A 25,775-nucleotide genomic window follows, 5' to 3' on the forward strand; every position below is an offset into this window, starting at 1 on the left:
GGATTTTGTCCCTGTCCCCAAAGCCTGTCTCCTGTCACCCCCTCTCTCCAGGCCATACCTGGTTCTTCCGAAGGCGTCATGACTTCACTGTCTATTTTTATCCAGCCCACTGCTAAGTAAAAGCAGAGTTGACACTGGCTTTTGGGAAAAAAAAAAAAAAAAAAAAAAAAAAGGGAAAAAAAAAAAAAGAAAACAAGGCATTTTTCTTATTGTGTGGGAAAAGATCCATGGGCTGGGTTTTCTTTTTCTTCCCCCTTAACTTGGAGATCTCCCAAAGCACACAAGTGCTGTTAACTGGAAAATAGGATGATTCACCAGTCCCCTGGGCAGATGGTACCCAGGCCCTCTATTCTCCAACTCCTGGCAAGGGAAAATGCCCCCTGTAAAACTTAAAATAAACAGATGATCCTGTATCCATCAGGGGATCTGCCCTGCCAAGCCGACGCATCTCCTGCAAGCTCCTGCGTGTCCCCAGAGCACTCAGGTGATCCCCGTGGGTGTCCTGCCCCACAGGGGCACTTTGGGGCATGCAGGATCAGCTCAGGGGTGCAGGAGGGTCCCAGAAGCTGCAGCCTGCCTGGGAGTGCTGGAGGCTGAGGGATGTGCTGGGTTAGAGCCCCAGGTGAAGGGATGGAGCTGGAGCAGAGCTGCTGCTCCGTGACAAGGTGTCTGTCCCTTGTGCAGCATCTGCCACACGATGCCCTTGCTCTGGGGTGCTGAGGAGATGCTGACACATGGAAAAGCTGGCCTGGAGATCCCTGTGGGTGAACAAACAGTGGGGCCAGAGCAATGAAGCAGCATTATCTTCCCTGCAGCCCCTGACACGTGTCACGGGAGGGATCGTTCTCTGCGCGACGTGACTCAAACCCCATATGGACAGCGCAGGAATCTGCTGTCCCTCCCAGACACAGGGAAAGCCTGTTTGTAAATGCCCCCAGCTCCTCCCTTCTGCAGGAAATGGAACCTCTCATCCTTACTGCATTCCCCTTCCAGATCCCCAAATCCTGGCCACACCAGCAAGAGGGCTGGCCCTGCAAGGAGGTCTCATTTCAAGGACACAGCAAAGTGAGGGGCTCTTGAGGAATTTTGGGGCACCATGATCCCTGAAGCACATCCCACGTGGAAAGTGCCCATCCCCAGTGTAATTTCAAACAGAAGCTGTGGAGGTGGTGCTGGAAAAGACTGGGGTGAAAAGAGGAGCTTGAGAGGGCCTTGGGGTGACCCAGCAGTGTTCCCTGTTTGAGATGAGGGTTCCTGGACCCCAGGAGCAGGGCTGTGTCCAGGGTCTGTCTTTCCCTGCCTGGGACATGGTAACAGCAGAGGAGCCCCAAGCACAGGCTGAGAGGCCAAATTCCCAGCACTTTAAAATTCCCCCTTGGAAGCTTTTTGGCTGCTGGAGGCCTGGGTTATTTCTGGATGCACTCGGCAGGAGTGTTTTTCTCTTGCTTTGGAGCAGGGATGAACCAAGATCTCAGCTCAGCGTGCACACACACAGCCCCAGTGCCCTGCAGCACCCACAGCAGAGCGTGCCCTCTCCTCTCCCTGCTCTCCAGGCCAGGGATGAGCTCCCAAGAGTGGGGATCAACCCAAGAACTGCTCCCTGTATGAGCCAGAGACACAGGACAGCGTCCTCCTTTCTCTCCCTTTAAATCAGACCTTTTCAGCCCAAATATGACAGACTCCTCACAAGGGTCTCTCCTGCTCCCTGGGCTTCCTCCTGCATTCCTGCTGGCAGCAGGTCAGAGAATTTTGGGCTGCACAAATTCAGCTCCCAGAAGGGCTCCTGGGACAGAAAACCAAGGTTTCTTAAACAAGGTTTCTTAAACCACCCAGAGATGCCAAGCCTCAAAATAAGTGACAGCCAATTGTGGTGTCACCGCATTGCCCACACTGCCACAGCTGCTCTGGGCATTTTTATCAGCTTTGCCCTCCTCCTGTTGCTTTTGTGTTTTATTGCAAGGCACCCACTCAGCCCTCACGCCCTGGGGTGGGCACAGCCTCTGCCTGAGCCCACTCCTCCACCTCTGCCTGAGTACGAGGCTGTGACAGCCCCCAGGTCACCTCTGGGTGTATCTGCAGAGGGATTAACAGAAGAAATCCCAGGTTTTTAAATGCCAGATATATTGGATAAATTGTGCTGCTGTTACAGATTTAGGAAGGAAATGCAGCCAGCGCCCAGGAGTTCTGGTCTGGCAGCAATGTGGGCACCCTGCAGGCAGGAGGTGTTTGGGTTTGGGGGGTCAGGAGTGGTTTTAGGGCTGTGATTGCTCCTCTCCATTACCCCCTGCTCCCAGGGAGGGGCTGGGAAAGGCTGGCTGTACCCTGGAGCTGTTCAAGAGAGCCAGGCTTGACCTGGAAGGGTTAAACTCACCCAGTTCATGCAGCAGACCGGTCCCATTCCCCTCCCCATCGCCCAGCCCTGTGGTGTCCAGCTGCAGAGCAGGAAGGAGGGGTTGTAGCCCCTGCTCTGGCCACCCAGCAGCTGCCCTGCCTGCTGGTCCAGCCAGCTGAACAAGCTGCCAGCACTGGGGGATCGTGGGCTCAGTGGTCCTGAGGGGCAATGGGGTGTGAAGGAGGTGGGAAGGGCATTGGGTGAAGGAGATGGGGATGAAGGATGAGGAGGTGACCTTAGCCCTGGCACCAGGAGTGGGGCAGGTGGCTGGGGTGAGGTGGGTGGTCTCTGGTCCTCATCAGAGAGGTCCCTTCTCAGCCTCCATGTGTGGGGAGTTGGCAGAAGTATAAACATCCCAGAGCTGGGATTTGGGATTGCCAGGATTCACTTTGGCCACAGATTTTCCTGGCCTGGCTGCAGCTCAGACAGAAGTGATTTAGCACCTGAGGTCCCCAGCTCACCTCACACCCAGCCCTGGGCACTCCTCCCTTGGATCCAGTCCCCAGCTGAGCCACTGGGACACGCCTGTAAAGATCATTCCAGAAGGATCAATGCAGCTGGAGGGTCCTTCTGGTGCCATCCCAGCCAGGGCATGGTGGCACCTCCTGGGGACAGGGATGTGATGTGGCAGCTGGTGAGAAATCTCACCCCACAGAGGTTTCTCCTCCACCTTTCCTCTCCCAGACCTTGCTCAGAGGGAAGGAGAGCAGGGCAGGAAGATGAACAGCCCATTTCAGACCCTGATCCCAGTGCAGACACACCTGGAGGAGAGGAGACCATTTCTGCCACAGCTCCTCACACACAAGGACCCTTCTCCTGCAGCAGCCCTGAAATGTGAGCTGGGAACCAGCACCAAGGTGCCAGCACGCTCTGTCCTCGTGCCCCCACTCCCCCACAGCTCCTGCCCTGCCCTCAGCTGCTGCTCTCCATGGAAATTTGCCCTTTTTCCCCCTGAGAACAGGCCCTGCCCGCGCTGGCTCTGGCTGTGCAGCGCTCCAGGCTCCCAGCATCAATCCATCTGCCAGCCCTGGTGTCACGAGTGCATCATGGAAAATGCCATCGATCCACCAAGGTGGGGACTTCATTTGAGGGCTCTAATGAGGCAGGGATTTAACCTCATCACACCAAGGTAAGTGCAGCAGCTGGGTGCCCTGGCCAGAGGGCAGCTGCTGGTGTTTTTGCCCAGCTCCTCGTGTGGGAAGGTGTTTCCAAGGTCACACTGGTGTTAGGGAAGGGCTGGGCTGGTGTCCAGAACTGAGCCAACATCTCGTTGTGCTGGGGTGTCCAGGCTCCTGGTCCTGCCCAAAGTCACAGGAGAGTTCAGCTGCAGCTCTCAGCATTGCTGTCTCTGGTGCTTCCCTCCATCTCCTGGCTCCTTCCTTCCCATCTCCTGGCTCATTCCCTCCCATCTCCTGGCTCCTTCCTCCCCTCCCATCTCTTGGAAGCCTCTTAGTGCCTCGAGTTAATGTACTGTTTCAAAACAGCTTGTTCTGGCTTCACAAAAGGGTAGAAAACTCAGGGGAGAGCACTCATTAGGAGACTTCCAGCCTGCCACCAATTCACTTTACATCTCTGATGAAGTCCTTTATTCCAATTTCCTCATTAATGCACCACATTAACAGGATCACTCCTTAACTGGGGTGCATTTGCCCTCCCTTCCCTCAGGCCATGCAGCTCAGCTGCCTGGGCATCTTTGGCTCTGCAGGGCCTTGGGGACACAGCCAGGACAGAACTGGATGTCCCCAGGACTAAAGTTCTGCTGTGGGATGGAGCAGAGAGCACAAAGGCAGCCGGGAGGGTGATGATGAGCACTGACCGAGGTGCTCCTCACCTGTGAGCAGCCAGGCACAGGGAGGGCAGGAAGGGAAGGGAGAGCCCTCACTGGGCTGGGGAACGTGTCCTCTGTGGCCTGGGGCAGCTCTCAGTGCCACCAGCAGCTCGGTTTTACAAACATCAGGGTGATGATGACAATTCCGAGTCCTCCCCTGCGCATGGCAATGATTTTTCCAGTCTCAACCACGAGCTCACAGCATCAACCTCTGCTGTGCTGAGCCCAACGGAGCCCTGATCCCCCCTGGATTCCTGAGATACCACCACCACCCTCTGCTCCCTCCAGAAGAGTTTCCTCTCCTCAGCTGGAAGCAGGTGCAGGCTCCTGATAACTCTTCTTTGTGTCCACAGAGGAAATGGGGCGTGAGAACAGCCCTGCACACGAGCAGGATGACAGCCCTGCTGCCACTGATCTCAGCTCGGGCTGCAGATGACTCTTCCCTGCTCCCTGCCAGGCCTGGCAAAGTGAGACACTGTGAATAGAAAACAAAGGCTTAAATGTCCCTAAGCCAGTGATCCCAGTGATGTCCCAGCACACCCTGACAACGAGGATCTCCTCCTCCTCCTCCTCCTCCTCCTCCTCCTCACAGCTGGTGGTGGCAGGACACGAGCACATGGTGGAATGACTGTCTCTGTTTGCAGGACTGTTGTTTTCAGCACACAGAGAGGAGGGTGTTAGATGGTGGAAGGTGTCCCTGCCCATGGCAGGGGGCTGGAATGAGGTGAGCTTTAAGGTCCCTTCCAACCCAAAGCACTCTGTGATTCTGTTCCTCTGGCCATTCACTGGTATCTCTGCAGAGCTGAATTGTCCTGATTTCTTGGTGTCACCAGCCTCAGCATCAGGTGTCCTGATGGTCTTAAGAGCAGCTGGCTGGAAGCAACATCCTGAGGCTCACACACTCTTTCCAGCTGTGTATCAGCATCCTCCTCATTCTCCCACTCCAAAAGATCCAGGCAGTGAATGTGGATCCCCACAGGGAAGTGTGGTCTGACCCACAAATGAAGCAAAAACAAGGAACAAAAAGAAACAAGCCCAACAACAAACCAGAAAAGCTTTCGGAAACTGGGAAAGAATCACAGAGCGATGAGAAGGAGAGGCAGCTCTTCAGGCAGGCCTCAAGCCTAACAGATCCAGATCTCCTCTAAATCCTGGGCAACTTCATCTCTTCCCACACAGGAGAAGTGGCACAAGAAGTGCACTCAAGGGAGGGTCAGGGAGGGATTTCCCCTTCCTCCCACCCATCACCATCAGCTGAGGATGAGGGTCAGAGATCCAGATCTCCTCTAAATCCTGGGCAACTTTGTCCCTTCCTACACAAGGGAAGTGGCACAAGAGGTGCACTCAAGGGGAGGGTCAGGGAGGGATTTCCCCTCCACTCCTTCCTCCCAGCCATCACCAGCAGCTGAGGATGAGGAGGAGCAGGGTCAGTGGGCTTCCCCTGAGAGCGGGGCCACGCCGTGCTCCCACCCTGCCAAGCCCACTGGCGTGTGTGTGCACACTCAGCATCAGTCAGAGCTCAGAGACACGTTCTCCCCAGCATCCTCCCTCCCTGCCTGCCTCCCTCGCCGCCTCCTGGAGCCTCGAACGTCAGTGCCTGTGGGGGAGAGCCGGGGAAGAGCTGGGGAGCAGGCTCTGCTCTGCGGGGGCAGCTCCGCACGCTGCAGCGAGGGCCAGGCGGAACGAGCATCCTCAGCGGGATCCAGGAACCCCCAGATCCCTGCCGTGGGGACTGGGAGCATCCATGCAGCAATTAGGGATGCCAAAGGGGGTGTGGGGAGAGGCAGGGGGATGAGGAGAGGATAAATAAGCTGGAGAAGTGAGGATCCCGGTCCTCTCTCACTGTTTGACATGCAAGTCAAATTTGCCTTTGAAAACCTCTACGTCTTGGCAAGGCTCGGAGAGACAAGGCTAAGGCAGAGCCATGGATCTGCCTCCTGCAGCCAGCCTGAAATTGTACCCTACAGTATCACACACTCCTGCCCACGCCCCAGCTGCCCCCACTTCAAACCCAGTCAGCACTGGGATTCCTCTGCAACCATGGCTTGGAAATGGGCTGCTGGGAGAGACAGATGCCAAGGGAGAAAGGTTAAACAGACATTGTGCTCCGAGGGGGGAAAAAGAAGGATCCAATTCAGCGTTGCAGTTTCTAAAACAGTCTCCTGAGATCCTGAGTGAAGTGTGCGCAAGCAGTTTTGGCAAGGAGAAACAAAAGACCTGAGAGGAGCAAGAGGAAGGATGAATGAACAAAAGACAGGAAAGCTGCACATGTTTTCAGTCCCTGAAGTTCACTCATCTCTCTTTTCATGCCCAAGCCCTTTTCTTCTTGAGGCACCTTTGGGAAAGGTAGGAAACGGGGGGTGGGGGATTTACTGCTGCTGGGTTTAGCAGTGGATCCTATTAACTAAAAAGAATGGGAACAAGGAAAAATTCCCAAGGCGAGAAAAAAATTCCATCATTAATTGACAGGTCCCTGGGGGGGCTGGAGCGGAGATGTTGAGCTGAATTCAATTACAGACCTGGTCAGAATCAGGCAGGAAGATGTGGCTTCTTTCAGTGTGTCAATTAAAGAAGGACTGGGAACGATAGACTTCTCTGACCCATGACTCAAAGCAAGCTTCCATCCGGCACTGCCTGATGGCCCCGTGGCTCCCACTGGGAACAGATGGGCTCACGGGCAGAGCAGGGATGCCAGAAGGCCTCCTTGCAGGCTGGGCACTCGACAAAACCCAGCCTTGTGCCCGCTGCAGAAATTGCTGTTCTCTGCAGGAAGGTGGCATCGTTAACAGTAATTAATTTGCAGCCACTGTGCCACCTGAGCGGAGCCCAGCACAGCACCACTGAGCCAGCAGCTCCCTCACCAGATCTGGGGGCTGTCCTCAGCATTTCCCTTAGGGAATGAGGAAATAAGTGGCCATGTGAAGAGGGGAAGGGCAGAGAAGCTTTCAGAAGGTACCTGGGCACTGAAAGCTCTGTGTCAAATCTGCATCACCCCTTTCCTGGCTGATGGGAGCAGCTCCCCTCAGACAACCTGGTGCTGCACAGCCTGAACCCTCCAGCTCTCAGTCCCTGGTACCACAACAATAAAAGTAGATGTCAGTAGATTATCACATCCTTTTCCCTTCACTGTTCTCCCCTTGGGAATCCCAAATTTTCAATTTTCCCTCATTTCCCCTGCAGCAAGGCTCAGCTGAGCAGGGCTCTGAGAACACGGCCCAGACAAGAGATGGGGCAGAGCACAGTCACATTCCCTGCAAGCTGTTCCAATGGAAGGTGTCCCTGCTCATGGCAGGGGTTGGAACCTGATGAGCTTTAAGGTCACTTCCAACCCAAGCCATTCTAGGATTCTGTGCTTGATTCCTGCTGGGCTCAGGTGGGCAGGAGTGTGTTCCTCCTTTGTAGGATCAGAGAACTTCAAAGGAACCTCCCTCTGCTCCATCACCACTGGGAACACCTGCACATCCTCCCATTTTCAGCTAGCTGCTTTCTTCAAAGGAGTAACACCACTGTGTTCCTACTGACACCATTTTACACCTTAAAAAAAATCTCTCTTTCTCCAGATTCCCCTTCAAGGGTTGAAAACATCCTTTCTTCTGCTTGTTCCTGCTACTTTCCTTCTCCTTTGAGGATGCTTATTTTATTGAACAGTCTCCTTTGCAACACATGCAGCCTACTTCTTACCACCCTGGATCCACCCTGCCTGGCCTGATCACATGGATCAGGATGCCATGGGTGGCTTCAAAGCCTTTTGGGCATCCTCACACAATCCCTCAAAAAAACAAAAACAAAAAAACAAACAAAAAACCCAAACAAAAACAAACAAACAAAAAAACCACCCCAAAATAACAAAACAGTGAGAAAAGTGATGCCAGAAAGATCTGATTCCACTCTGGGAGCAGAATGCAGGGATCCAAGGAAAAAGGTGAATAAGGGCTGATCCTGAGCTCTCTGTGGACCAGCTGTAACCAGGAGTACCACAAAGTTATGAAGAACAAAGAGGTGCTATACCAACATCTCTGTGTATTTATAGCTCTTGAATGCTCCTTTTCCTGTTGGTGCTTAAGTGGCATTGCCAGCACCTGGGGAAAGAGAGGGATGGGCTGATTGATGGAATTATTCCTGGTCAGCTGCTAACTGGTGGGAGAGGCTGAGCAGGGGGGATGTGCTGCTGGGAGAACTTCTCTGAGGCCTTGGGAGGGAGGAAGAAGCCAAGAACAAAGGATCTGTGCAGTGTCAGGCAGGGCCTGGAGCGGGAGGAATTCCTCTTTCTATGTTCTTGGCTTATTCACAAAGATTCCCAAAACTCCTGGAAGGAGGGAATGGGCAGGATGAGCAATGCTTCACTCCCAGCCCCAGAGCACAGTCCCAGCAGCAAAGGAAGAGGTTTGTTACAGTCAGCAAAACCCAGCAGTGGGTAGGAAAAGGAAAAGGAGATTTTCTGCTGCAGCTCCTCAGCGGACCCTCAGCTCGGGGGACCCTGAGGGTGTGGGGAGCACAAGGTGAGGTGTGTGAATTCCTCAGCACAGGTGCTGTGGGAGGAACAGGCTGTGGCTCTAAGTCAGAGCTCTGGGACAGAGCAGGGAGGGAAGTGTCCTGTCCCTCTCCCTGCCACCCTTTGGGCTCATGCTTGAGTCACTTCTCCATCCAACAGAGCATCCCCACGCTCCAGGACACTTCCAGCACCCCTCCCCTTCTTCCCCTGCCTTTCTCAGCTCCCTCAGAGTCCAGAAGGTGTTGACAGTCCTGGAGGGGAAAGAGAAAGCAGCCTCCCCTTGGCATGGTGAGAGATGCCCTCCTGCCCCAGTGCTGAGGCTGATTCCTGAGGAGAGGCCCCCCATGTGCTCGGGGAGCTGTCAGCAGGAAAGGAAGGAGGGAGGGAAGGAAAGGGCACGTGCTGTACCCGCCAGTGCTGCTGACTAAACCCTCAGGCTTTGTTTGCTTGGTCTCTGCAGCCCCATAAAAGTCAGATGAGCCTTTCAGGCAGGAGCCTGGGGAGGAACAGAGAGGCCTGGGATAAGTGCAGCAGCGTGAGCCATTCCCTCCTGTGCCTCCCCATCTGGGGGGCCCAAGGGAGCCATTCCAGGTCCTTTGGTCTTACAGGAATTCCTTGGTCTGGATCTCATTCTCCTGCAAATTTCTCCTTTTAGGAGCAGTTCCATAAGGCCATAAAAAGGGCTGGACTTGGGAAGGGCTCAGCCTGAAGCTGAGCAGGGACTGAAGACAGAGAGAATTTCAGTGACTCCTTCATCTCAGCCTTCCCTCCCCAAACATAAGCCAGGACTAAAGGGCTCCCGAAGATGAGGAGAATTTTAGAGCAACAAGGCAAAGAGCACAAACCCATTCCTGCAGCCTGGGAAGTACCACAGCAGCAGCAGGAGCAGCAATTATCCCTGTGAGGAGGCAGGGAAGGAGTGAGGAGTGCTTAGCAGGGAGGTGTAAAGGGAAATCCTACTTCACAAGGGCCCAGCCAGTCCTGCTTGTACCAAGTGACAGAACTGACAGGAACCTGTGACAAAACACAAACAGTGTCTGGTGGGTACAAAACAGCAGCAGGGACTCATTGCTCTCTGCCCCAGCAGGTATTGGGATGCTGAGAGACAGTTCCCAGGTAACACGTGGGGCTTCTTATTTGAAAACTGCTCCTTTTATTATCATCTTTCCTCCCACTGCAAAAGGCAAAGAGAAAAGAGACAGGGAGAGGGAGAGTAGTTTGACAAGCTGAAAACTTCTCTGAGGGGGGAAAATGAATAAGTGGGGAAAAAAAATGAATAAGGGGAGGAAGAATAAAAGCGCAGGTGAAGAAGGAAATACAAAGTCAAAATGCTCAGGGCTGACTCAGTGTGGTGCAGGGTTTGTGAGGGACACTCTGCCTTTTGGAAATCAGTAATCCAAAGGGCTCTGCATGTGTGCATAAAGTTATTGACTGACTGCATTACATCCACTTATCCCCCATTAAGCAGCAGGCTTCAGCTTGATCCCCAACAGCAAGGAATTAGAGTAACTCTACCCTGCGTTTTTAGAAGGGTTTCCATCTCCCAGGAATCCAAAGTGCTTCAGCAGCCCTCCAGGGAATGCAGGACTGACATCCAGATCCTTCTGGGGTGGAGACTGGCAGTGGGACAGGCTGCTGTGTGCAGCAGGGATGGGACGGAGCCCTGGTGCTTCTGTGCAAAGCTATAGGATCTCTATTATGCAAGCAGAGTAGGAAAGGGTTGGCTTCCAAGGACACAGAATATAATTAGCCTATCTCAGAACAAGTAGTGATTCCTCCCCTGCTAAGCTGCTCTCAGTTCAGCTTCAAACAAATCATCTCTGCTCCCTGGCTGTGTCTCCACACACGAGCAGCAGACAGCTCTGCACGTCTGGAGAGGCTCTAGGTCTCCATACAGTTACTGAACACTTTCAAAGCTGACTTAGAAAGTTTTTGTTCTCTTTTTCTGCCCCCACTTCAGTTTTCCACCCCCTCAGCTGTACTGATGCAACTGCTTGTGGATCTATGGGGAAATGAGACCACAGAAATTAATTTTTTTTTAATTGTTTTTTTTTTCCAAGACGTATTCACTTGCATCACTTGAGCAGAGCAGCCCCAATCTCAGAGCAACACAAAGTTTGGTGAAGAGGCGGAAAGAAGCTCCTGGAGGGGGAGGAGGAGGAAAGCAAAGGAGCCTCAGGTGCCTCCATCAGCTCCTGCTGTCCTGAGGTGCTGTTTTGGAGCCACCATGGTCACACACAGCCCTGGTGGCCCTGCAGCCCTGCCAAGGCAGCTCCGTGCAGATGTTCCTGCAGCTGGCACGGGGGGACACTCACATCTCCCTTGTCTCAAAGATGCCTCTTTGCTTTGTGTCCCTGGCCTCACTGCCGTGCCCCAGCTGGCTCCCCACGTGGCAAAGCTGCTTTGTCACAGATGTCACTGGAGCTGCTGCTTCTCCTGGAGCTGGAGAGGAGCTGGGGAGCTCCAAAGGAGGAGGAAACTGCAGCTCCCTCCAGGGGAAACAGAGACAAGGGAGAGGTTTCCAGGTCATCCCAGACTTCAAGGGCAGAAGTGGGGAAAGGTCTTGCAGGAAGAGATGAAATCAGGGTGTTAACCATGACAGCAGCCATGGAGGGCCCAGCACCTGTGGTGTTGGGAGCTTGGAAAATTCACTTGTGCTACAACAGGGAGCAGGAGTCCTTAACTCCTCTGCCTCTGCACCACTTCCAAAAATCCTCCAGATGGGAGCTGGGGATGACTGTGTTTGTTGCCCTGCAAACAGCAATGTCCCCATGCAAAGTGGTCAAACAGGGAGCTGTCAAACTTCCCTTTACCCCCTCTCACCCTCCAGACAGTGCATGAGAGGCACCTTGTTTATGGGCCTGACACTGGGTATGACTTAACCAGCTTTGACAGGGGTGATCCTATTTATAGGAGGAGCTCCTAATGCCTCTCATTCAATGTCATGTTTGGGAAAAAGTGAGAAATGAAACAGAAATGACCCCTGAGTTTCTACTTTCAGTAATGGAAATTTCAGCTGCTGACCTGGGCAGGTTGGGCAGCACTGAGCCAGTTTACTCAAGGTCACTGAGAAGTTCACATCACAGTCCAATTTCCCCTATTTGAATGTCCTTCCTGGCTTGGCTTGGCACTCCTGATGCATTTTCAAGTCTGGATCCCTCTCATTTTGGAGCCTTCCAGAAATTCAACTGCAGTTCAGCCCATTCCATAAGGATGGGGATGTGAGGAGATGAATGAGAGGTGTTGCTTCCTAGATTGCCACTCAGGAGTTGCACAAATGCTTTGCTAAAACACCCCTGAACACAGGTCAAGCACAGGAACAACCAACCAACCACCTTTATTGCTCCTCACACACCAAAGGCTTCAGCAGAGGTCAGATCTCACTGGGGGCAGCAGCTCCTCCCAAGGTTTAGGCTGGAGATCAGGGAAAGGTTCTTGCCCAGAGGGTGCTCAGGCACTGAACAGGTTCTCCAGAGAATGGTCACAGCCCCAAGGCTGCCAGAGCTCCAGGAGTGTTTGGCCAATGCCCTCAGGGACAGGGTGGGATTGTTGGAGTGTCTGTGCAGGGCCAGGAGCTGGACTGATGATCCTTGTGAGTCCCTTCCAACTCAGGATATTCTGATTCTACAAAAACCTCCTTTTTTAAACCCCTGTAAATTTTCCTAGCACCTCAAAGGATGGCTGGCCTTGCATTTGGCCACCAGCCCTGGTCCTTCTGAAGCCCTCTGGTCATCCCCTCCTCAGAGGGAGCATCCAGAGGTGCAGTGCTGAGTGCTGAGCCGTGCCAGGAGACAGCACGTGTGCGAGGCATCCTGAGCTCCTCCATGACTCAGAGCCAGTCGCCTTTTTCCCTGCAGTGCAATTGTACCAGGCCCTGACAGCATCAGCTGGCTTCTATCACTGCTCCACATCAGAGCTGTCAGTCCTGAAGACAATGGAAGGTGTGTGGAGGGGGAGGAATTGAGCATCTCTGCGCTCTGCTGGCTTCCCAGAGTGATGCCAAAGTGGCGAGCAAAGAGGTTTTGATGAGCAGCAGCAGCAGCAGAGGGTTTGATTAGCAGCCTGCTGCTGCAAGAGGCTCAGCGAGGACGTCAGTGACTGTGGCAGCGCTGAAATAAAGAAGAGACACTTCTGGAGCTCCCTGCACTGCTGTTTTGTGGGGAAGAGCTCATCTGGTGGTGAGGAGAGCTCTGGAGGGCACAGAGCCCCTGGATGGTTCATCCAGGCTCACAGCTCTGGGGATGGAGGGCATCTGTCTTCAGATCCACTGGCCCCAGTGGGGTCTGCAGAGGATTTGAGTCATTTCCTCAGTGCAACTCATCTCCCCCACGCGTAACTTCTCAAACTCACCTGTTGCTGTGGCAGTGATGACAACAGAGAAGGAAGAGACTTGAGAAGCAAAGTCTGGGGGCTCTTAGTGAACAAACAAAAAACCTCAAGCGAACACAAAGCTCAGATCTTGCTGAGTCCCGTGCCAAGGAGGAGGGGGTGTTTGTGCCTCCTTCAGGGCGTCTCCTGTGGCCCAGGTTGGCAGGGAGGATCACCCACCAGGATTCTCAAGCCGCCCCTGCCCCGTGCCGCTCCCCCTCGCGCTCGGGGGCCGCTTCCTGCCCACGCCCACGGGGGGATTGGCGCTCTCCCTGCACATCCCCGATGGGATGGGATGGAAAAGTGACAGCAGCCATGCCCAGGCTTTGTCTGTTTGGCTGGCAGCTCTGCCTTCTTTCATTCCTTCTCAGCAGACTTGCACCTGCCTGCTGTCCTCGTTCTGCACTTATGCACCAAAGTCCCCCAGCACAGAATTCAGCTTTTTATTCTGCTTCTAAAGCACAGAACACAAGGACTTTGAGGCCATCTAGATATTATGTTTAGCCTAAAACCAGGGCTAAGGGAAGTTGTTATATTGATTATTTTCCAGACTCAAAGGTTAGGTTCAAAGCAGGGTAAGTGATTTGGAAAAGGTCCAGGGAAATCTGTGAACCCTGTCAGAACAGGGTCTGTTTCTCTCAAAACTCAATCCAAAACCTGAAGCAGAAGTTCACCCTTGCCTTCAGGATGGACTTAAGACTGATTCCTAAAGTGCTGAGGCATTATGTAAAATAAATTAGCTTGGTCTGTGCAGGCCCAAGCACAATGGGTTTCTAAATTAAGCCCTTGTAAATGGAAATGGTAAGACAGGTGTGAGAGAAGATACCTACAGGCTGGAAAGCTTAATCAGAAATGAAAGTTGCTGAATGGACCAGCCAGCGATTTCAGCAAGCATTACGTGGTGTTGCTGCAAAACAGCAACAGAATGGCCATTGTTTTATTGATCCCACACAACCTGCTGGGCCCGTGCTGCTGATGCACTCAGGCTCTGTGTCACCGTGCCCCTGAGAGCTGCTGCAGGGACAGAAGTCACCACTTGTCCCTGGGCTCTGCACGGCCCCAGCCTGTGAGTTTCCATCCAGCCCCCACAGGTGAAATGCCCTGTGATGACCAGCTGGCATTTCGTCTCCACAGTATTCCTCTGGAAGTGACACGTGGGGAAAAGAACACATTCAGCACCAGGACAAAAGCTACAAAATAAGCAGAAAGGGAGGAAGTTTAAAAATTAATCAGAGCTCAAAGTGCTGTCAAATTTTTCCTTCCCTTGCCCTTTCTGGACACACAGCCATCACCAAAGATTAAAACTGATTTGACTGACCAGGTCAGGCCAGAGCAGATGTGATAATAGGAAAAAAAGGAATGACTTCAAACTGCCAGAGGGCAGGGTTAGATGGGATATTGTGAAGAAATTCTTCCCTGTGAGGGTGGTGAGGCCTTGGCACAGTTTGCCCAGAGAGGCTCTGGCTGCCCCATCCCTGGAAGTGCCCAAGGCCAGATTGGACAGGGCTTGGAGCCACCTGGTTCAGTGGGAGGTGTACCTGCCTGTGGAAGGCAGGTTGGAACAGGATGATCTTTAAGGTTCCTTCAACAAAAGCCATTTTAGGATTCAGAACATTGTGTTAGACTCTCCTGGAAAACAATTTACAGATCTCTTCCTCCACCCCCTTTCCTCTGTAGCTCATTCCTGTTCCCTTGCTATGAAAAGTTTGGTTGTCTTCTCCTTTTTCTGTCTGAGTCTTTCCATGGCAGTTAGCTGCCATGGTGATAGAAGTTAGAGAAATTAGTAAGAAGAAGAGTCATAATTAACAATTGACTGACAGTCCCATCTGACCTGAGACAGTAGCTGAAAGCTGCCTCCCACTTCAATCTGCTTGCCACGAACCAGCCAGGAACAGGCAGATCCACTAGCCAGGGTGGCCTGGCTGCTGGCTCCATGCCTGCAGGGGCTGCCCTCGGTGGGTTTGGTGCTCAGAGCCTCGGTGAGGATGTGCCACCATTGCCCTCTTCTGGATCCACAGCCAAGCCTGCTCCAAAGATGGGAGATGTCACCATCCAGTGATGGCAACACTGGTGACCCCAAGGGAGCCGTTTCACTGGGACCTCCCGCAGCTGCCTTGCACTATTTCACCCCCAGAGCTTCGAGTTCTTTGTGTTTCTCCTTCCAGAATGGTAGGAGAAGCCTCCCTCCTTCCCTACACTGCAGGGCAGGTTTACAGCAGATGGTGGCTTCAAAGGGAAGGAGATATTAGAAAACAAATTAACGCTAAATATATGACTAATTCAGGATCTTTGTGAATGTGTACCACTGTGAAAGGTGGGCGGTTCAAAACCTCCCAGGAAGAGGGGGGGATCTCAGGTTCAAAAGGAAGGAGATGTGGTTAAGCTGAGGAACTCCTTGCCACAGGATGCTGAAAAGGCTAAAAATATATATGAACTTAAGAACCTGGAAAAGTTTGTGGAAGAGAAAGCCAGTGAGGGTTACTAATTACACAGAACTTCTAGCCATTTATATAAGTTATGTTTCTACATTAAATACATATTTATGGAAGAAAAGGCTTCCTAGTCTATTTGAGGTGCCTTCTTTTGGGATCATAGGACATGATCCTGAATCAGCCCTTTGCTGACCCTGTGTAACTCACTCCTGTTTGTATGAATATGGAAAAGCAGGGGTCAGGTCCTCAGCTGCTCCCTCAAGGTTTTATTCAGCTTGAGGCAGGTGAAGACTCAGTAATTGCTCACTAACACACTTGGGGCCTGGCCCACCATGGAGCCCTCGAGATGTGGTGTTTTTGTAATGCACAAAATTATGCAGAAACCTCACTGTTTTGTACAGGGAAGAAAATTAGCTCAACTCAACAAGGCACATTACTGATGGACTGAGCGAGGCAATTTTTCACACTCAGCTGGAAAGAATTTCTGCACTTGTCTGTCTGCTGGAGATCGTGCAATATGGTAACACAGAGAACCAAACCTGACACTGGAAATTATGGGGCTGCTGTCAGCATCCAAGCACTGAAAATAGGCAGGAAATAGGAATCTGGTGAGGAGTTTCAACAGCTTGACCCGTCTCTGTAATGGACTTTAGAGTCAAGAGCAGGTTGATGACAGTTGTTAATCCCTTCTAGCACAGCCCTCCCTCACAGCTCTGCCTGTGCTCCCTGCTGTTAAATAATGTATCTCCAAAACGGGGAGAAAATAGGAGAGGGCATCTCCTGTTTCACCCAGCAAGGGGGAAAGGAAAGATGGGGGAAAGGAAAGATGGGGGAATGATTGTCCCTGACAACAGGGAGAGGGACGGATCAGGGAGACAGGGGAGGTGCCTGGGTCCAGGGTGAAGGACAGGACACAGAGGACATATATCCCTGAGCCAAGGATTTAGGGGGAAATTGTCACACACACCTCTTGAGTCAAGGGTGGATCAGTGAGGTAGAGTGGGATGCAGGCTGGGATTATCCAGGAAAGTAGGAATGGAAAGCAAAATGCTCCAATCCAGTGCAGTCAGTCCCAGAACAGGCTCTGAGTGTGAACAGTGTGACAGAAGGGACAAACCCACAGCTGAGGTGCCCCAACATTGTCTCCAGTGGGGGTTTCTGCCAAATGAAGATCCCAACATTGAACTGCAGAGATCTGGAGAGGAACCTGTGTGATGGAGGTGTCCAAGGGTGATAAATGGGACACAGAACAAGCAGCACACAACATGCTTTAAAGAAGCTCCTCAGGGCCTGGGTGACAGAGTGCCTGGAAGACAGATCAGGGGCTAAAAGTCAGGATTCCTGACCCATGATTAAACTGTGGCACATGTTAACTTACACTGGACAAAAGACACACTCTGCCCCAGTTCCCTGCTTTCCAGCAAGTGTAAGAGTCATTGTCTGCCCTAGAAAGAGAGCATTCTCCATTCATGTTTGGGAGGCTCCTGGAGAGCAGAAGCTGTGCCAGTGCACAGCATTATCTCCTCACATCCTGCAAGAACATGCCAGCAACATTCAACCTCCCCTCAAATCCAGCGGCAGGTCACAGCGATTGGCGGGTCTGGCATGTGTGTGACTGTGAGTCACCCAGGATTACTGATCTTCATATTAATCTATTGTTGTAAATGACTTGGAGCTGCCTACAGACAATCCTTCAAAGTATGGAACAATGGAGAACCTGCACATCTGAATAAAGCCTCCTCTGCATGGCAACTTATTGCCATCGTAACCAGCATAAACAAGAGCAATTAAGACAATTTCAGAGCATCACCTCCTCCCTCTGGGGTCTTAATGAGAGCACGCTCAGAAGGGGGCTGGAGCAGAAGCAGCAAGGGCTGGGAGTTAACTTGTGCAGGAAAAGAAGGGTAGGGAGAGTGCTGGATCCAGAGGGTTGCTCCTCTCCACTCCACAGTGCAACACAAGGGCAAGCAGGGGGAGAGATTCAGTCAGCTCTGGGGTAGATAGAAAAGGCTTGGAGCAGCAGAGCTTTTCTGCTGTCTAACCCTCACACCAGCTGTCTCTGCAGCTCTGCAGATTCTGCTGACATATCCAGGCGAGCAGAAGTAGCCAGAAGGGCTACTGAGAAAAACACAGGCACCACACAGAAGGATGACTGGGTTCCAAGCCATAAATCTTGGTAGACTCAGGATTGGACTGATGGCCTTCTAGGAGCAACGTGCTCAGGAAGAAGCAGTTCTTCAAAAGATGATGATTATCCATCCCAGAAAATAAATACAAGCCTCCACACAGTGCTGTTGGATTAGTGTATAGGCTGCACATGCTCCATAAATCTTTGCTATATGCTACTGATCTACGAGCACTCAGACAACTGAGAAGCTGTTTGTGGGTGGCTGTGCAGTGAGGAGAGGCGGAAAACTGGGAATTTCTCCTTTGAGGAATCTGTCAGGAGATGAGAGGGACTGACCTGAGCAAATACTCCAGGGAAGGAAGGGAGACAGCTCCTATCAGCTTGGTGATGGCACCTCTTTCTTTGGAAATCTGGCCCCTTGCAATAGATGGGGCTCTGGAGCAGAGCTTTTGTGAAGGTTTTCATAGGATTGAAGGAACTACATGATTTTCAACTGACTCTTTTCCAATTTAAGGCAGAAGTCAAAAACGTGGTTCCTGCACTGTCACAGTGTATAAATAGCCTGATGGAAGCATAACAGCAGCTCAGTTTGGTATGTATCATGCACTCAAATAATTTTATAAAAAATCCCACAGAATTCTATCCAGCTCCTCCTGCAAGAAGCTCACCAGCTTCTGTTTAATGTGTCTGCAATGACAGCTACCCATACATCAGGTGGATCACAAAACTCACACTAGAACCAAAATGGTTCTTTCCATTCTCTGCAGAGACAATTTTTTCCTTTTAACTTGAAATTTGCTATCGTAGATTTGATTGTCTGTTTAAAAAAAATGAAGAAAAGTGGCACATTAACTTGCAAAGAGAAGAAAGGAGCTAAATCTGAGACCTCTTATCTCAATCTTTCCAATGCCTAAGTGCTGGATAATTGGAATTGCTGTCTGAGCCATAAAATGCAGTTTTGCTCAGATGTTCCTAACCCCAGATAGTCTTCTCCTTTCTGCCTCTCCTTCAGAAGCACCCTGGTTCTAAGATCTCAGGAGATATGTGAAATCTGACCTTCAGTGGAGAAAGATCCTACTTAAACTTCCTAGAAGCCAGCCAGCACTTGATAAGCGCTTTGCAAAATGAGCAATCCACTTTTCTTGGAGTCAGGAGTTTTTTGGAAGGATGGGGTCACTCAGCCAAGCACAAGGACCAGTTTACCCTCAGCTAAGAATTTTCACAACCCTCCCACCCAAAGCACTTCTTATCACCAGGCAGGTTTTTAGGAGGGAAATAGCTGGGAAATAGTCACCTTTAGGAAATTGGGTCTATTTGTGCTCATTGCCTTGTGCTTATTCTATGAGTGTGCAGAGCTTGAGTCCACCTGAAAAACATAGATGAGTCTATAAAGAGAAATAACTATTAGTAGTTGCTGATATTCAAGACAAGACAGCTTTCCCCATGGGTTTCTTGTTTGGGTACTGCCTGGAGGGCAACTAGTGAGGACTCAGCAATTCTGAACACCAGCTTACATATTCAGGAACGTCATGTCAAAGGCATCCTAAAATACAGGGAAAGAAAAGACCATTTGACAGAGAAAAATGGGGAGATGTAAACAGCTGGATCTGTTCTCTGTCACTGACTCAGCAAGGGACATGGAGCAAATCACTTTATTTTTCCATGATTCAAATACCCCCTTGCAAAATGAGGCCAACAGCAAAGCAGGTCCAGCACTTCCCATAGCGCTCAGGTTTGTACCTGGTGGGGTGTGTGTGTCAGCTGGGGAGCACCAGAGCTTTCAGTTCACAAGGAAGGTCTGCAGAGAGACATCAGTGTTTGTTAATCCATGCTTTATAACGTTCCGACATCTGGAAGGGCAGAGCAGAATCGTTATCGTTCAGATGATGACCACTGTGTCCCTTATGAAGAAGAAATTAAAAATAGGAAGTGGTTATAATTACCATTTTGGACACCATTCCAGTGGCATCATTCTCAACACAGTGCTGGGGTTATAAAGTAATAGCTGAGGGAATGTCAATTTACAAATCCTTTTTTCAGTGCAGCAGAGTGTGAGCCAGTCCGATCCCTGCTATCTCCTTCCCCGACATCCAGCCGTGCAGTTCCCAGCACTGCTCGTTCGGCTTTCTGAGCTCCATTGTAACATTAACAAAGGCAGCCCAGTGATATTGTCACATCCAAACGATGGGCAGAGACAGAGAAAAAAACTCCCAGTACCTCTAGAAATGAAAACAGTAATCTTGTTCCATTCCAAATGGGAAGAGAATTTCCCAGATAAAGATTTACCTGTCTCCTGCTCTAAGGCAAAGTGCTGTTGCCCGTTCCAAGCTCACTGGCTTTGCTCTCCACTCCACACAAGGAAGTGAGAACCTGCCTTTGGAAACTGCTAACCTTTTCCTGCATGGGAAACCAAGGGAAAGCACTTTGTTTGGGAAAGGCTTGCGCTGGGATTCATAATAAGCCATCATTGACGTGACAGACCTTGTTGTTGACTTGGAGCCAAATCTTGAGGTCCTTGCCTGAAGGATCAGAAGGATTTGACCCCAGGACTGTTATTAGCCTTGACATCACCAGCTTCTGACATGGGATAGTTTTCCAGTGAACTTGCTTGAGAATGTTTAGAAATGTCAAGTGGCCGAGCCACGAGGACACAAGAACAAGAAGGTATCAAATTCGCCCAATTGAACGGGAGAATTTCAGTCCTCCCCCTGCTCCCGCTGGCGATGGCAGCGCTGCTGACAACCTATGTCAGGGTCACACTGCCTTATCAGGCCCCTCTCAGCCCAGCACCCTCCGTCAGCACAATCCACGTGCGCCATCCCAGACAAGCGAGAGCAATGGGATCCCAATGTAAGCGCTGACACCCACGACAGAACTTTTCCAGCACCAATTGTGTTGTGGTGGACAGAGCTTGTACAAAACGGTTTACACAGAGGATGGGCACTGTGTGAGCTGGACAGGAGCCTAAAAGTTCTGGTTGTGGTGTGGTAGCATTTTGCCAAAGGATTCCTGGTGTCACATCATGTTGAGAGCGTTGAGGGTGGGGAAGGAGAGGGGCAGAGGAGACTGAAGAAGCCACAGAGCTGTAGGCACCGATGAGCTTGTGAGGTGCAGCGACTCACACATTTACTTTTACTCCATATAGGCCAGAACTCCATGCTGAACTCCAGCAGAGGAAAGGCTGTGTGTTAGGTAAAACCTCTATCCAAACTTTCTCCATGCATGGAAGGGCTACAGCACTCACTTCAAGACTTGCAGAGCAGCTCAGCTCACCATGGTTTAAACCAAGCCTTTGCCATTCCCCATTGTCTTCCCTGTGTTCAGTGCTGCCAGCTTTCCTTGGACACATCCACAGCACAGTAAATCTTCCTCCTCTGCTCCTCGACTCAAGCCACCGTTCTGGTTGCTGAAATTAGTCAAGGTTTAACAGGATCTACTATTCCATTCACGCCTCCAGAAGATTTGTTCCATCCAGATGCCCTTACTGAGTGAAGCTCCCATTGTTTCATACAGCTAAAATCAGTTGCACTAACAAAAATGATAAGGTGTCAGAATCCGTATCGATCATATATCCACCCATCTCTCCTGCCATCTCTCTGCAGTTTCCGCAATCCTTGAGAGCACCACTTGTTAGTGCGCTGCAGGAACTCATCCAAAATGCTTTAAGATCCCTAAATTAATCATGGAGGATTCACCTTCCCTTCCATCAGGAAAAACAAAAGCTTGAAATTCAAGGGGAGGGCTAGAATCTCCCCGGCTGATTGGCTGGAGGATGCCTTCTCGCCCACACGTCCCACTCAGTAACATTTCCAAATATTTTTGAGCAAGCTGAAAACAATTGTGTTGGAGGGGCAGGGGGGCTGCTAATACCCTATCGGTTTCACATTCCTAGGAGAGTTCCCAGCCCACCAATCTGCCATCCTATATCAGGCAATGAGCCCTCAGCTGGAAACTCTACCCTGGCTCTACCTATTGTCCAATGTTTTCCTTCCTGCCAGATGATTGGAATTGCACCAGTTGTTAATTTTACACCTGCTGTTTGTGAATATCCAGAGTGACCTTTCCGACAACAGCCACCCCGGGGGATTTCTTGGTGGAGAGATGCACACACACACATGCAGGAGCAGATAGAAAGGGAACAGGAAGGGGCCTCCTGATGAATGATGGGGGATTAAAATAGCTCCTGCTGGGGCCATGGTGGAATATTGGAGGGCAGGAATGATGAAGCGGATGTTTAAAACATAGCGAAGTGTCGATCTAAGCACAGAGGACAAAGTAGTGTTAGCAGATCCCTTCCTCTTTCCAGCTCTCTCCTTGTGCCCAGCTGGCTGAGCAATGCAACTCCCAGAGCCTCTTACAAAAGAAGAGTGGCTCCCTGGGACGCTGAAGCCAAGGTTTGGAGAGTCTGAAAACCCTTTTATTTGGGAATCTGAAAGGAATATCTGCCCTGTGGCCCCATTAATCACTTCTTACCTCGGTGTAACTGACCCTAATGCCAGCTCTGGAAGGTATCAATCACCCCAGAAGGGATGTGTCAGTACAGCATGGACAGTAAAAGCTATTGGCTTCTCAGTGCTGAATTTTAGCTGGTCTGAGGAAGTCACAGGTGCTCAGATATCACTGTGACCAGTTTTAATACTCAGATTAGGTTAAACAGTTCTAGCCCACTTCAGAGTAGATTAAGAGCACTCTGGTTATTAAAAATGATTTGTGGTGCCAGAGATGGATCAGAGGAGAAACTGTCCATGGGCTGTAGCCACATAACCTCCACATTTCCTACAGCAAGCTGGTACTTGGCTGAAGAAAGTGGAGTGGTATGCAAATAGGAGCAGGAGATGGCAAATTTTCCTCTGAAAAAAGACTGAATATTGGATAAATAACACAGTGGTGGATGTCTGCTGAGTGGTAGCAGATGTTCAGGGACAGGCAAGCCTGACCCTTGTGGAGGAGAAATCACTGATGTGGATATCAACAGAATTCTGTGTGCGCAGTGCTCAGTCCCAGGCATCCATCCCCCTGGTACAGGGATCCGTGTGCCAAGCAATCCCTCTCCCAGAGACCTCAGCTCAGGATAATGCACACTTTTCCTGGAGAATGGCTCTGGCTCGGGAACAATTCCGTTCAGAGATATGAGGCAAATCTTGTGTCCATTCTCTAATCTTGCCAAGCACAACTCAAATGGAAAAAAGCCTCTCAGATCTGAACCCCAGGTCCAAATCAAGCTGCCCTCAACTCCTGTAACTTCTCACTACAGAATGAGGGGACCCCATGCTGTTCTAGAGTTTCCTTTGCAAGTGAGGCTCTCCTCACATCTCGGCTAATGAGCATCCCACTGCATCTTGAGCAAAATGGGAGCTCCAAGGGTTAGCCACTTCCCAATTTTGAAAAACAACATTCTGACAATCTAAACTCCTGCTTTAACCCCAAAAGACATTCCTCACATCTTCTCCTGATCAAGTGAAAAAGACAGAACAATTTCTGCAGAGACCCTGTCTAAAAATGCCAGGGGAATAATCCCAACATACCTCTAACAGAAAGGATGTCCCTAATGCATCATTTTGCTACGGTGTTCTTGTGAGTCCTTCTTCTGAGACTTCCAAGCCACCAAGCCACCACTTTCTAAATATTCTTGGTCAAAAATTCACTCAAATTAATGGACAGCTGCAGACAGTACAACATGCTTTGGGCAGCATTGGAAAGGGTCTGTGTGTCAGGTATCCCCAAACTCCTGGCAATCAGGGGAACAATACTCGTAATCTCCAAAAAAAGAACTCCTTAGCTGAGTGAAACCCATGGTGGAGGAACAAGGGTGGCAGATGAGCTTCTCTCTGCAGCCTCATCAACATAGTCATGGCCATCTGCATCTCTGGATTCAGCTCTGTCCTTGGCCAACTCAGTTTAGAAAAGGTTTTGTTTTTCTTGGGCTGGTTTTGTTTACAGCTGCTCAGCCGAGGCAGGGAGGTCAGCAACAGCTGAGTGCAACCCAGGCTCTCCCAAGTGTACGTTCTCCAGTGAAACATCTGGTTACAAGGCAAGGTCAAACGGGCCTGAAATGGGAGAGGGCCACAGATTCTGCCCGCTGAGATGCAGCCAGCTGGGAAAAGAACAGGCTTTTCTGGGTATGTTGGAGGATTTGGCTGGGAAAAGAAAGGAGAAAAAGAAACATACTGCAGAAAAGCTGAGGATCGAGAGGCTGGTTCTTTCATCAGTTAAGAATCAAGACCACCCTAGTTGTCAGATGAATTGCTGAGTCTTATTTAGCAGGAATTCTAGTTGCTCCCAAACAGACAGAAGGTCTCTTCAAATCCTTCATTTATACATAGTACCAGTGTATGTATATGAATACCTCTATTCCCCATTATCCTGGGATTGCCTCAAATACACATCTCAGACCTTCTCACTCCGTTCTTTCTAATTTTCACCTCTCACAAGGCACTGGAGCCGGAAGGATGAAGACAGATCCAACGTGCACATTGCAAACCTTGATTTCCTGAGTTCCATGGGACAAGGACCACCCAGCTGCTCAGTGTTTGTCCAGCACCTGCACCACTGGTGCCCCAGACAGTGTCTGGATGCAATAATGACACAAATAACAACATTGTTCAGGACCGGTGTGAGAGCTCCTGCAAACCAAAGAAACCATTCAGGAAGCCCAAAGAACAAATCCTTCCATGCAGCCCCTGGGAATGCTAGCAGCAAATATTTAGGGTTTCTTTGTTTTTAAAGCAAGGCTTGTTCCTCTGAACAAGAATCAGAGAAAAAAACCCCATGTGAATTGGATGAACCAAGCACACAGAACACCAAGAGAGGAAGCTCATCATGCAGACACAGTGGGAGGTGTTGGGTGAACTGGGATTGATTCGTGGACAACCGAAAAACAGCAGAAAACACTAAATTCACATTATGGTGTTTATGTAGCATGAGCTGACCAGCCTTAATAACACTAATGCTCAGTACATGATTTCAGAGAGAAGCAAGTAAAGAATAATTGTCTGAGCATGGGACCAAGCACTGTTTCTGAGCTCTGATTCTTCCTTCTTCCGGACTTTCACTAAATATCCTGACCTGTTTGTGCTTGAGCATCCTTCTGTAAAAGGATAAGGACAACAGCAGTCACTCACCTACTTTGGTGGGTAATGAATGACTCAGAGAGCTCTCACCGACCTCCTGAAGTCCTGCACACAATACCCGATGTGTCATGCAGCACCTCACAGCAGCCAGAAAGCTGTCACCTCCTAATGGGCCTGCCTTGCCAGCAGGGCAGGGCAGAGCCTGCACAAGGTCCTCTGGCACCTCTGTCCAGGCTCCGAATGGTTTGCAGAAGGATCCACTGTGCCATGGAAGGGGTACAGAGCTGGGGAACAGCTTGAGCAGGGTGTGCACTGCCATTCCATCGCGTCCTGCTGGAATGCGGACATTATGGGCAGAGGCATCTCTTGAGGCTCAGCACATCAGCTGCTGCCTTCATGCACCACAAATAAAGGACTCCAAATCCAAACCTGGAAGCCAACCAAAATACCAGAAGATCGTTGTGCTTCTCATGTGCATAATCTGATGCCTAATTTGCATGCAACGCTTGTGTATCTTAATCCCAGCTTTCCAGAGGATGCTGTCCCATCCCTGATCCCATCAACAGATGGACTCCATCTGCCCAAATGAAAGCTACAGTTTCACCCTGCTCAGATTTTCCCACCAAACTGCTGGATGCAGCTGTTACCCAGGGCCCTGCCTTGCGCAGCCCTTGCTCTGAATGCAGAGGTTTTCCTTCAGAAGATTGTTACCATTTCAGTCTCCCTTCAGGCTGCCTGGACATGAGCGAGCTCTGTGCTCCAATAAACTCCATCAGCACTTCCCAGCACACAGCACTGGCTGGAATCTGCCTGGCTTGGAGCACAGGTCCAGTGTAAAACTCCACACAGAGCAGCCAGTTATTCATAACAGTCTGTACAAGGCACATCTGGAGTGGGACTCAGCTCACACATATCTGGGAGTGTAAGAGCAGCCACTGCTTGCTTGAACACAAACATCACCTTTAAAAACTTCCTTAAAATCCTTTTAAAAGCCAACCATGTGATTTTGGCAACTTCACACACCCCTCATGCTGCAGGTAATACTCAGTGAAAAGACATGTTTGC

At 50.6% G+C, this 25,775-nt stretch overlaps 1 long non-coding RNA gene across 1 annotated transcript; it reads right to left on the minus strand.

The window, feature by feature from the left end:
* Positions 1–14,220: 14,220 nt before the first annotated feature.
* LOC134426395 (uncharacterized) lies at positions 14,221–20,922 on the minus strand. The gene is made up of 3 exons (XR_010029974.1): positions 19,381–20,922; positions 14,912–15,104; positions 14,221–14,270 (listed from the first exon to the last, which is right to left on the minus strand). It is a non-coding gene; the product is annotated as an uncharacterized LOC134426395 (long non-coding RNA).
* Between the last annotated feature and the right edge of the window lie 4,853 nt (positions 20,923–25,775).

Source organism: Melospiza melodia, chromosome 18 (assembly GCF_035770615.1).
Source record: "Melospiza melodia melodia isolate bMelMel2 chromosome 18, bMelMel2.pri, whole genome shotgun sequence".
Taxonomy (NCBI): domain Eukaryota; kingdom Metazoa; phylum Chordata; class Aves; order Passeriformes; family Passerellidae; genus Melospiza; species Melospiza melodia.